The sequence below is a fragment of the Nomascus leucogenys genome, chromosome 13, assembly GCF_006542625.1.
Source record: "Nomascus leucogenys isolate Asia chromosome 13, Asia_NLE_v1, whole genome shotgun sequence".
Lineage (NCBI taxonomy): Eukaryota > Metazoa > Chordata > Mammalia > Primates > Hylobatidae > Nomascus > Nomascus leucogenys.
In genome coordinates, this window is record NC_044393.1 from 60,983,607 (window position 1) to 60,996,981 (window position 13,375).

At 38.8% G+C, this 13,375-nt stretch overlaps 1 protein-coding gene across 3 annotated transcripts in view; it reads right to left on the reverse strand.

The window, feature by feature from the left end:
- DOCK4 (dedicator of cytokinesis 4) overlaps positions 1 to 13,375 on the reverse strand; it is a 470,104-nt gene that overhangs the window by 194,891 nt on the left and 261,838 nt on the right. The window lies entirely within an intron of this gene.

Here is a 13,375-nt window from a genome sequence, read left to right on the forward strand (position 1 = left end):
CTACAGGCGTGTGCCACCACACCCAGGTAATTTTGTATATTTTTAGTAGAGACGGGGTTTCACCGTGTTAGCCAGTATGGTCTCGATCTCCTGACCTTGGGATCCGCCCGCCTCAGCCTCCCAAATTGCTGGGATTACAGGCGTGAGCCACCATGCCCGGCCTGGGTTCAGTTCTTTACTCCTGATGATGAACTCTGACTAGTTGTTTCAGTGAACGTGAATGTAAAATCTCCAAGTCTTTATCTGAAATTTTATCTTATTCCCCCTTGTAAATATGGCAGGTCCTTTGTTCTGTGGGGCTCTGCATCTGTAGATTCAACCAGCTGGGTATCAAAAATATTTGGAAAAATAAAATAATAAAAAATAACACAACAACAGTAACCACAAAAAACAGTACAGTAATAACAATCATTTAGATACCATTTACATTGTATTAGGTATTATACATAAGCTAGAGATAATTTAAAGTATATGAGAGGATGTGCATAGGTTATATGTAAATAGTATATGCTATTTTATGTAAGGGACTTCAGCATTTGCAAATTTTGGTATCCTGAGAGGTCCTGGAACCAGTTTCCCACGGATACCAAGCAATGACTGTAACAGTCTGGCAAGTAAAGAATTCAAAGTTGGCCATTTGCTCCCAGCAGTTTTAAGATATTTATTATTCCATAATATTCTGACCTCTGTAACTGCTGCTAAGACTGTTATTTCTTTTTAGGTAATCAGTATTTTCTCTCTGGTTTCTGGTTTTGTCTTTGGTGTTCTGCAGTTTCACCATAATTTATCTAGATATGACTTTAATTTTATTTATCCTGCTTATAACTTTCGCTTCTTTTATCTGGGCATTTTATCCTCTGCAAAAGTTATTTAATTTATCCGGATATAACTTTATCCTACTTATAACATTTTCTTCTTTTATCTGCACATTTTATCCTCTGCAAAAGCTCCACAAATTCTCAGCCTTTTCAAACATTGCAGCTTACCCATGTACTTTATTTGTTCCTTCTGGAATTCCTACTAGATGTACGCTGGTCTTTTCATTCAATCCTTTACTGCTCTTAAACGTTTATTCAGGTTATTCCATTGCATTTACCCCTTGGGTAGCATTCTGGCTAATATTTTAAGTTATAATTTTACTAATTCATTTTCCAACTATGCTCGTTTGCTATTTAAGTAGTCCACTGATTTATTTTAATAACATTTTTAAAAGAATTTTAGAAGTTCTATTTACTTCTCTTTAACCACTAGAATTTATACACAAAGAAAACAAAGATTTTTCATTGTCAAAAACTGTATACCAGTGCCTTGAGTAATGCTGAAATGTATATACTCAATATTCTTTTGATATATGGGTTTAAAAATCTCGTTTCATTTTTTTATGTTTTCTTTTTCATTTGAAATCGCTTTTACTACCTCTTTTCCTGATAGTTTATTACCTAAAATTCCAAAAGATCATAATTCTCATTTGTTGCATTTGCTTACTCTGCCTCATTGATTGCTAACTGTTATCATTTTATCACAATTCATCTTTAGTGGGTGTTGTTTTTTCGCAGGGATCCCATGCATCATAGGTGTGGAAGAGACAATATGGAGTGGGTTACATGTTTACTTTTTTTAGGCTATACAACTGGGACCAGGGGAAATGCGAAATGCTAGTAGCCTACCCTCTCCTGGTGAGATACCATATACCTTGACAGGAAGCTGAGGGGAGAGGAAACCCCATCTTCTTGGCTACATATATATGGAGTGGAATTTTCATCACGCTGAGCTGGTGCAGGCAGGAAGGAGAAAATGAGATGTGACATAAGTTTCACCAGCTCTCTTGATTCTTATCAGGGGTTGGCAGTTACTCTTTATTTGCTGCCTACACTTAGGAAGATTTCTAGACATTAGTCCTGTTTTAAAATACAATTTGTGACCAGGCACAGTGGCTCACACCTATAATCCTTTGGGAGGCCAACATGGGAGGATTGCTCAAGGCCAGTTCAAGACCAACCTGGCCAATATAGTGAGTCCCCATTTCATTTTTAAAAATAAATAAGAAAAATAATTTAATTTAAAATGTAAAAGAAAATATGATTTTCATCAATAATGGTTGTTCTATTGGAGGAGGATGGTGCAGCTCTTCACACTGCCATTCTGTAGTGAACTCTCAAATCACTATTTCTTGACAGTACTTGCATACTTTGTATGTGTTTGGGAGGTGGGGACTAAGAGTAAAACACAATTGGTGGAATTTCTAAACTTGTACTACAAAATTACTAACATTATGAGGTGTTAGCAAAACTTCCTATAGATGATATTAGTAGATTTTTTCAAAAATCACTTTCAGTAAAACCTGTTCATTTCTGAAATACGTAGGGCCTCAATCTTATCAGAGCACAAACTTTTACATCTATTCCTTCCTATGTGCTTGATTTACAAAATTAATCATCTAAGCTTTGCTTTGTGCATTAGACTGTTATGTGTTATATCTATAAGATAAGATAATTGAATTTTTAAGTAAATACATTAGAAGCTATATATCCTATTTGGAGTCCAACTCAAAGTCAGTGAAAACTTTTCAAAGACACATCCTAGCTACACGAAGCAGTAAAATCCTGGCTGATTAAAATGAGGTATTTACACTGGGAGGTCAGAGACAGGCTCTGAAAGTCTCTGAAGCAGAGGAAAGAAAGAAAGTCAAATTTCTAGAAAGTGTGAGGTATCAAGTGAGACAATACTATTGGAAAATGAGTCAATGGAGCAAAAGCCAGAATATTAGGAAGAGACTGGTGTGTACAAATGAGCCAGGTTAGATGGAGAAATCAAGATGGAGATGGGAAAATGGGAGCTGTGAACATTACCAGAGGCCTGCTTAACAATGTGTTAATTACATGATGAAAGGGGTCTAGTTACTTAAAGCCTCTACCCAGTAGGACCAAAGTACCCAAATTACAGCTGTCCTTTAACACTGTCAACTTGCAGAGCTAGATACTTACGCTATTAATATTGCCACTGCTTAAATTTGGGATGTATCTCCTCTTTTAGATGTACTTTCAAAGCCAATTTAAAATGAAAAGAAAGAAAAAAGAGGGCCGGGCACAGTGGCTCATGCCTGTAATCCCAGGACTTTGGGAGGGCAAGGTTGGCAGATCAAGAGGTCAGGAGATCGAGACTATCCTGGCCAACATGGTAAAACCCCATCTCTACTAAAATACAATAAATAAATAAATAAATAAATAAATAAATAAATAAATAAGTAAGCCTTGTGTGGTGGTGCGCCGCCTGTAGTTCCAGCTATTCAGGAGGGTGAGGCAGGGGAATCACTTGTATCCAGGAGGCTGAAGTTGCAGTGAGTCGAGATCGTGCCACTGCACTCCAGCCTGGTGACAGAGCGAGACAAAGAAAAAAGAAAGAAAGAGAGAGAGAGAAAGAGAAAAAGAAAGAAAGAAAGAGAAAGAGAGAGAAAGAGAGAGAGAGAAGAAAGAGAAAGAAAGAAAGAAGGAAGGAAGGAAGGAAGGAGGGAAGGAAGGAAGGAAGGAAGGAAGGAGGGAGGGAGGGAGGGAGGGAGGGAAGGAAGGAAGGAAGGAAGGAAGGAAGGAAGGAAGGAAGGAAGGAGGGAAAGGTGGGCAGATGACGAGGTCAGGAGATAGAGACTATCCTGGCCAACATGGTAAAACCCCATCTCTACTAAAATACAATAAATAAATAAATAAATAAATAAATAAATAAATAAATAAATAAATAAATAAATAAATAAGCAAGCCGAGCGTGGTGGCGCGCCGCCTGTAGTTTCAGCTATTCAGGAGGCTGAGGCAGGGGAATCATTAGAACCCGGGAGGCGGAGGTTGCAGTGAGCCGAGATTGCGCCACTGCACTCCAGCCTGACGACAGAGCGAGACAAAGAAAAAAGAGACAGAGAGAAAGAGAAAAAAGAAAGAAAGAAAGAAAGAAAGAAAGAAAGAAAGAAAGAAAGAAAGAAAGAAGACAGAGAAAGAAAGAAAGAAAAGAAAAGAAAAGAAAAGAAAAAGAAAGAAAGAAAGAAAGAAAGAGAAAGAAAGAGAAAGGAAGGGAGGGAGGAAGGCAGGCAGGCAGGCTGGCGGGCGGGCAGGCGGGCAAGGTGGGCAGATCACAAGGTCAGGAGATCGAGACTATCCTGGCCAACATGGTAAAAACACATCTCTACTAAAATACAATAAATAAATAAATAAATAAATAAATAAGCCGAGCGTGTAGTTCCAGCTATTCAGGAGGCTGAGGCAGGGGAATCACTTGAACCCGGGAGGCAGAGGTTGCAGTGAGCCGAGATCGTGCCACTGCACTCCAGCCTGGTGACAGAGCGAGGCAAAGAAAAAAGAAAGAAAGAGAAAGAGAAAAAGAAAGAGAGAGAGAAAGAGAGAAAGAAAGAAAAAAAGAGAAAGAAAGAAAGAAAGAAAGAAAGAAAGAAAGAAAGAAAGAAAGAAAGAAAAGAAAGAAAGAAAGAAAAGAAAAAAGAAAAAGAAAGAAGGAAGGGAGGAAGGGAGGAAGGAAGACAGGAAGAAAGAAAACACTTTTATTTCTTAATAGTCATACCTTGGTTTCTGAGTTTTAGCCAGTATTGTTCAATTTGTGAATATGCTTATTGTTAACTGCTTCTTTAAACTAAGTCTTAAAGAATATAATTTTGACATCACTGAGGATAACTCAAAGGGTCTGACCATAGGCTCACTGTCTGAAGATCATCTTCCTGAGATCTTCGAAGTGGGTAACCCTATCCATTGGGATGACTACCTTCTAATATGTAAAATGTATGATAAGCATGAACAAATAATCTTGTGATTGTAACTGCTGGTTTGCAGATCTGCTAGTTCTAAATTTCAAAGTCTTGGGAAAGGCTTTGATGTTTTCTCTAGAGAAGTGGTTAGCTCATGGCTAAGAGTTATAGAGAACATAAGATTGAAGCAATACATAATGTCACAGACTGTCGAATGAAAAGGCATTAAAGACATGTGAAATTATTTACTTTCATTGAGTCTTAACTACAAAAGAAATTGGCTGACCAGCAATGAAAGCTGGAGAGGGGCTTCTCCACATTTGGTAGGAGTGATGAGACCATTCAAAGGGATTTCAACATTTCCTTTTTAACTAAGGGGAATTTTTCACTTTAAAGTTTCCATTCTTACTCTGATTTAGTGTATCAACATTTCAATAGTATATACTGAGGACTATGTCTAGGTTTTTTAAATAGGCTTTGTTTGTTTTTACTGTAACTATTATTAGCTATTTGTATTTTATTTCCACAATACCAATACAAAGGAATCCATGGGCTGCAAACCATTTAAAAAATGTGTATAGAGCATAGTGATGGGGTTCAGGACACAATACCCTAAAACATGGTTCCTTGGCATACTGACTATTTTGAGAGACACCATGTGCAGGAAGGTCTCTCGGACCTTCCCTGTCATTCTCCCCTGAGCAGGTCATAAGAGGTGCCCTCTGTATATTGGATGAAAAGTACATCCTTATCTCTGAAAACAAAGTGTTGCAGAGAAGAATCTGAATAAACAGGCCTTCCTAAGTTTCTCCCAGTTGATTGCCATTAGACAATACCTTTTTCACCCCCAGTATTTCTCTACAACTCCCTGTTCTTCATCAGACCTACTACAAAAAAACTAAGATTAAACTGTTTCTGGCTGGGCGCGGTGGCTCACGTTTGTAATCCCAGCACTTTGGGAGGCCGAGGCAGGCGGATCACGAGGTCAGGAGATCGAGACCACGGTGAAACCCCGTCTCTACTAAAAATACAAAAAAATTAGCCGGGCGTGGTGGCGGGCGCCTGTAGTCCCAGCTACTCGGAGAGGCTGAGGCAGGAGAATGGCGTGAACCCGGGAGGCGGAGCTTGCAGTGAGCCGAGATCGCGCCACTGCACTCCAGCCTAGGTGAAAAAGCAAGACTCTGTCTCAAAAAAAAAAAAAAAAAAAAAAGTTTCTTCAGGTGTTCATTTCCTAATGAAGGCTCTCATGTCACACAGAACTTAAATATGTTGGTATACTTTTCTTTTGTTATTCTGTCTTTTGTTGTGGGGGCCTAATCCATGAACCTAGGATACATGAGGAAATATTTTTCCTCCTCTACAATAGTATCTATGATTGCAGTTTAATATCTGATTATTTTAATTTATTGAAATACTTCCATATTTTTCCTATGCAGCAAATCTTGCAAACAGTATTGCTAGTGATTATATCTAAATTAGCCATACATAGCTCATTTAGAAAATGAAATTAAGCTCTAATCACTACTTCCATTAACATCATTTGGATCTAGTTTTTTTTTTTTAAATACTGCATGAACTTTACAAAAAATCTTACGGTGTAATGTAGTAACATATTTTGAACTACATTTTTTCTTTGCTGTCACTAGCATGATTTAGATTGAAGGAAACAAGACATATGACAACTGCATACAAAATAGCCTGGATTTTCTTTCTTTTTTTTTTTTTTTTAGATGGAGTCTCGCTCTGTCATCTAGGCTGGAGTACAGTGGCACAATCTTGGCTCACTGTAACCTCTTGCTTCCCAGACTCAAGTGATTCTCCTGCCTCAGCCTCCTGAGTAGCTGGAATTACAGGCACGTGCCATCACACCCAGCTAATTTTTGTATTTTTAGTAGAGATGGGTTTTCACCATGTTGGTCAGGCTGGTCTCGAACTCCTGACCTCAAGTGATCCATGGACCTCAGCCTCCCAAAGTACTGGGATTACAGGTGGGAGCCACCAAACCCGGCTATGATTTTCTTTTATTATAAAAGACATGGAGAAAATTGTCAAAATCTGAATAAGGTTTGCAGATTAGATATTAGTATTAGATCAATGTTAACATTCTGATTTAGATAACTGTACTGTGGTTCTGTTGCTATGTTCTGAAGTAAGCAGGGGTAGAGAAGCATCATGTCTGCAATTTGTTCTCAGGCAGTTCAGGAAAAGAAATGTATATATGTATAAAGTGTATAGATGTGTATATGTGTATATATGTACATATGTGTGTATACATGCATATATAAGTGTATATGTACATATATACACACACAAACATATACAATCAAGGCTCTGATATAATCCTTAAGGATTATATCAAATTCATTAATGTTGAGTTATATGACTATATGCACACACATACATATATAAATGGACGGAGATTATGCAAATGAAATGTAGTAAAATGTTAACCTTTGGGAAATTACAAATTCTTTGTACTATTTTTCTATAAATAAAATTAGTTGAAAAAAAACTTTAAAGAGAGATCATGGTAAAATATTTAGGAAATTCCAAAAGTCAGCAAAAAGGTCACATATTAAATGTCTAACCAATAGGTGGTGCCAATAAGTACTACTTTTATTTTAATGATACTAGAAAGCAAATACAATGTTCAAAAATCAGGTGCACTGATCAAATTCTTATGAATTATACCAACTTGGTAATACTGAATAAAATGACTACATTGGTATGTGTGGACCCAAAAATGCAACCTAACACTCTCAAAAAGCCTCTCTTTGCCTCAGCCAAATAAAAAACACCATATATTTCCTGAACAGAGTTAAACTGCTCTCGCTATAGATTGTGGTCTCCTTATCTAGGTAATTCTTTTTAACTTTCTGTGGGGGTTAAAAAGTATAGCTGGCAGGAATACAACCATGTACATTCATCTAAGATAAAACGAAGACTCTAGAAACTTACCTGAATAGCAAATATGATTTCTTCTAGTTGTAAGCTACATGTGCAAACTATAGAAAATATTTCATAAATACACAGATAATATGAAAAGACTTTGAAGTTTCTCTTAGGACATACTGAACCATAGCCAATGATTTTTACACACTGTTTCAAGACGTAGAACTTAATTTGCCTCAGTAAATCATATTGGCTCAGTCTAATTTCACATTCCTATAATTCGACTGCTGCCTATCAGAGGTGACATTTATAATAACCATTTGCTCAACAAACCTAAACCAGGCTCACATTAATGAATATTTTTAGAATTTCAAATTCTCACACTGCCTTTGGATTTAAAATTCATAAAACAGCACAACTTTGGAGATTTCAAACTACTCAACCTAACTAAATCTAACTGTGAAGATATAGTAATTCAATTTTTAAAACATCTTAAAAAGTTAAATGGATTGCTTGCAATATTCTACCAGTTTCTAAACTCAACTAAGTTAGTGGTTAATGTACCTTTGCAACGTAAGTCTTAGGTTAGAGGGGAAAAAAGCCCAGTTAACTAGATGAATCCCTTCATCTATTAACCAGACAAGATTACAACTCCAATAGCTAGGAGGACATCAATGAAGCATAAAGGGCCTGGAAATTAGCTGGTAGAATTTGTTTCCAAAACCAATTTCAAAGTTGCGTTTTTTTCTCTTTTTTTAGTGCCAATGACTGAGGAATAGCAGGAGAAAGTGGGGAAAAACAGTACTTTTTAGAGTGAACTCAATTCTTTTGAAAACGTTTGACTGCACTGCTTCCATTTAATCAACAATTCTGTGGTCCAGAAAGAAAACAGCAGAAGTCAACATTATGTAACTGCTGTGACAGTTTAAACATTAGGCACCCTAATTTCCCTCTTCAATTTCTTGTGCTCTTGCTTCCCCCACTATCTTGTTGAGGTAAGCCATTAATGTGCCTCCCTTTCAATAATGAACCTGAACAGCTCTGGAATCCCTATCTGCTGGCCACAGAACTTCCATTCCTCATCCAAGGATATAGATCAAGGGGATACAGAACAATGATCTACCTAGACTGAAGGGTGGAAGCTTTGGTGGGAAGAGTGTAAGTTTTGGTTTTCTTTAAAATAGTTTTTAGGCTTCTTCCTGAGCTTCCACTCTCTAGAGCAGAATATTAGAGTGAAGAGGCTTAGGGCTGGGTTTGCCTCAGCTTGAGAGAGGCTAGAAAGGATCAGAGAGGGAGATCACAGAAATAGAAGGCAGATAGATGCAGGCTCTGTGGGCCTGGCTGGGCCTCAGGGTTAAGAGAGAAGGGTAGAAAAGGGCTGAGGTCACAAGGATAGGGGAGCAGACAGGGCTTTGTAGTAGAAGCCAGGTATAAAGAGCATACATTTGGTTGCCTAGGAATCTGAGCATCACAGTAAGCTGCAAAATGGGAATGGATCCTGCCCAAGGAAGGGGAAACCTTTTTACAAGGCTTTATGGTACAATGGTTTCTTTCATTCTTTGCAAAGGCTACAACACGTAGCTTTTCATTTCAGTACAAAGGCTGTAAACAGAAAAGGTATGACTCATGGGACAGGGTGGTTTGGATCTCACTTTCTGGTAGGGTTTCACTCAGGATTCCAGTAAGAATAAGGAGCTAGTAAAATTGACAAAGCACATGGAACATGTGGACACATCTAAACATGGGAGGAACTTCCCAAGGAAACAGAATGTGCTTCCCTTCCTTCCTGAAGTTAATCAGAAGGCCAACAATTAAGTTAAAAGAAACCAGGAAGAGATATTAGCAATCAAATCAGCAGAGAGGAGATGAAGGAAACAAAGTATAGAAGGGGTTGGTTCAATGATCCGACATATCAATAATCCAACTGTGTTATTCTAAAAGTCTTCATTAAGGAGATTGAATCAGGATCCATTCTGAAACAATGAAAACAGACAACTTAAGAGGTAAGGATAGAATATTTCAGATAGTGGCTTTAAAGTGGGTAAACAATAATAATAGCTAACATTCAACACACACTTACCATGTATGAAGTCCTATGGTAAGTGCTTTGCATAGATTTTTTCTTTTAATCTTCCCAATATCCCTTAGAGGATTCAAACCTACGACATCCTGCTTGTAGAGAAAAAGCTCTTAAATACTACACTATACTCTCTAAGAGATGACTTCTGTCTGTAAGCAGAGGGAAATTTGTGGTTTGGTTTAACTGGAATCCTGACCTTTAATGCAAGCCTTAAGGATACAGGATCACTTATGTTAGGGTCTATCTAGAGATGTAAATCAAAGCCTATCATTGAGAACTTCACCAAGATTCAAGAGGCAATTGGGTAACACTTCAGAGTTTGGACAATGATATATTCAAACAACCTAATAACAGATGAATGTTGTCCTGCACGAGGCATATTTGCAGTGGGAAAGGGCTGGGAGATGAAAAGGAGTTGGGAAAGACATGTAGCCAACAGTTCAACATATCATGGTGAGTCAAGACTACATCTATGACGGTAGGAAGGTCAGGGACTACATGTGAAAAGTCAGAAGGTCAGGATTAGTTTGGTATTTGTTTATCCATATAGAGGGCAAATGCAAGCAAATTAAGGTAACAGGACGCATAGGGAGAAAGAACAAGATACACAATGGTTACCAACTCTTCTATTCACAGTTAATAGGCAGAAAGAAAGGAGCAGGGCATAATGGATTTGTTTGTGATCCATAAGAACTTAAAAAAAAATGCTAGCCTGCCGGGCGCAGTGGCTCACGCCTGTAATCCCAGCACTTTGGGAGGCCGAGGTGGGCGGATCACCTGAGGTTGGGAGTTCGAGACCAGCCTGACTAACATGGAGAAACCTCGTCTCTACTAAAAATACAAAATTAGCCAGGCGCGGTGGTGAGTGCCTGTAATCCCAGCTTCTCGGGGGGCTGAGGCAGGAGAATCGCTTGAACCTGGGAGGCGGAGGCTGTGGTGAGCCGAGATCGTGCCATTGCACTCCAGCCTGGGCAACAAGACCAAAACTCCGTCTCAAAAAAAAAAAAAAAAAAAAAAATGCTAGCCTTTAAACAGAGCCCGGAGTAGCACTGACTCAGAAGTATAATGTGAGTCATGAATGAAATTTAAATTTCCCTAGTAACCATGTCAAAAAAGTAAAAAAGAAAAAAATTAAATAGCATATTTTATTTATCCCAATATATCCAAAATGTTATCATTTCAACATGTAATCAATATGAAAATTATTGATGGGATATTTTACATTCTTCTTACTGGGCCAAGTCTTCAAAATCCGGTATGTTCTTTACAATTACAGCATATCTCAATTCTAGTGGTATAGTAGGTTCATGTCTAATTGTCAACAGCAACATATGGCTGCTGCCTCCTGAATTGGACAGCACAGGTCTAGGGTAAATTTAATGACAAAATGATGGTCACTGGTATCAAGAAACACCAAAAGGTTTAGAGTAGAACTGGATTTGGCTGGAAGTCTACCAATGAATTCCACAGATATGTTCTCTAACAAACAGCAGCTCTACTATCTTACTGAGGGGGTACTGAAATTAAACTTTTTTATCCATGGACAATCAGGAGAAGTATGTATATATATGTGTGTGTGTGTGTGTGTGTGTGTGTGTGTGTGTGTGTGTGTGTATATTTTTTTTTTTTTTGAGATGGAGTCTCTCTCTGTCGCCAGGCTGGAGTGCAGTGCTGCGATCTTGGCTCACTGCAACCTCCGACTCCCTGGTTTAAGCGATTCTCCTGCCTCACACTCCGGAGTAGCTGGGATTACAGGCAAGCGCCACCATGCCCAGCTAATTTTTTTGTATTTTTAGTAGAGACGGGGGTTTCACCATGTTGGCCAGGATTGTCTCAATCTCCTGATGTTGTGATCCACCCGCCTTGGCCTCCCAAAATGCTGTGATTACAGATGTGAGCCACCGCACCCAGCCAAGAATTATAATTGTTTTGTGGGAAAAGAGAAGACAAGCATACATAGTAGCTCCATGTTGTATTTCATTTCTCCTGTCTCCTGTGAGTCTTTTAGAGACTCTGCCCTCAACGTTAAGTGCTCTAAGTGTCTTGTTTGTTTAGTGGTAGATGCAGGACTTTGTCCAAAGCAAAGGGCCATCTGCATAAAAAAAAAACCCAAGTTATCTCTCCAACTCTTAGGAGAGGGAGGAGAAAACTGACCTCACCACTCATTACAGTCTGAAGCGTTGCCACATGTATGAGTTAGAGGTACTCATGGCTCTCACTGACTGAATGACAAAGCTCTGTCTACAGTGATTTTCTCTTTGCCGGTCAGTTTGGTCTAGCAAGATGTGCAAGGGTCTGAAAAAAGAAAGGTGGTTTGAATTTAAATTCCGGTTCTCCTAATTGCCAGGTGATTTGGACTGCAACAAAAATATCTATATTCAAGGTGCTTTTAAAAATCAGTCTTAAAAAACAACACATTCAGTTTAAGAAACAGCTTACTTTATTTGAAGTTTCTTTATGTCAATTAAAGCACATGACTGCATACTTTGTTTTGCTTCAGTGTGGGTCTGAATGGTGGATAAGAACAAACAATATTCACCAGGTTTTTGTCTACTGACCAAACCTAAAGATGTCATCATATATGCTATGCAATCTGTATATGTTATATAATGTAGTATATACTATATGTTACTAGTACAATACTATGTACCTCATACGACTTGTAGTGGTATATATTTCAGTTCCTCTCTGAACAAGCACACACACATTTTTCTTCACAAGCCACTGCAGTCAGCATCACTTTCTTTTTTAGCCAACTTCAATGTGTGAACCTGTATGTTTGTCAATAATGTTGCTGCTCAAAGCCAGCCATAGGCAGCGAAGCATGGTTTTTTTGTGTGTTTTCTTTTTTTTTTTTTTTTTTTGAGACAGTGTCTTGCTCTGTCACCCGGGCTGGAGGGCAGTGGTGCGACCTTGGCTCACCACAAGCTCCACCTTCCAGGTTCATGCCATTCTCCTGCCTCAGCCTCCTGTGTAGCTGGGACTACAGGTGCCTGCCACCATGCCCGGCTAATTTTTTGTATTTTTTTTTTTAGTAGACATGAGGTTTCACCATGTTAGCCAGGATGGTCTCGATCTCCTGACCTCATGATCCGCCTGCCTCGGCCTCCCAAAGTGCTGAGATTACAGGTGTGAGCCACTGCGCCCGGCCGTGAAGCATGCTTTTATTGGACCTCACTAAAAATTGCTATTTATCAAACTTCTTTCAGTCACAAATCCAAGCATCATATTTGTCATGTGATTTTTAGCTTTCTTTCTTTTTTTTTGAGACAGTCTTACTGTGTCACGCAGGCTGGAGTGCAACGGCACAATCTCAGCTCACTGCAACATCCACCTCTCGGGTTCAAGCAATTCTCCTTTCTCAACCTCCCGAGTAGCTGGGATTACAGGCCCCTGCCACCATGCCCGGCTAATATTTTGTATTTTTAGTAGAGACGGGGGTTTCACTATGTTGGCCAGGCTGGTCTCGAACTCCTGACCTCAGGTGATCCGCTAATCTCGGCCTCCCAAAGTGCTGGGATTACAGGCGTGAGCCACCGCGCCCGGCTGATTTTTAGTTTTCAATAACGACTTAGGAGTATGAAGACTTGGTACCAAAGAAGAAGTTCAGATTATCTTTTTCGTTTCAACAAGAATAGAATATATTTTTTTATAGGGAGTTATAA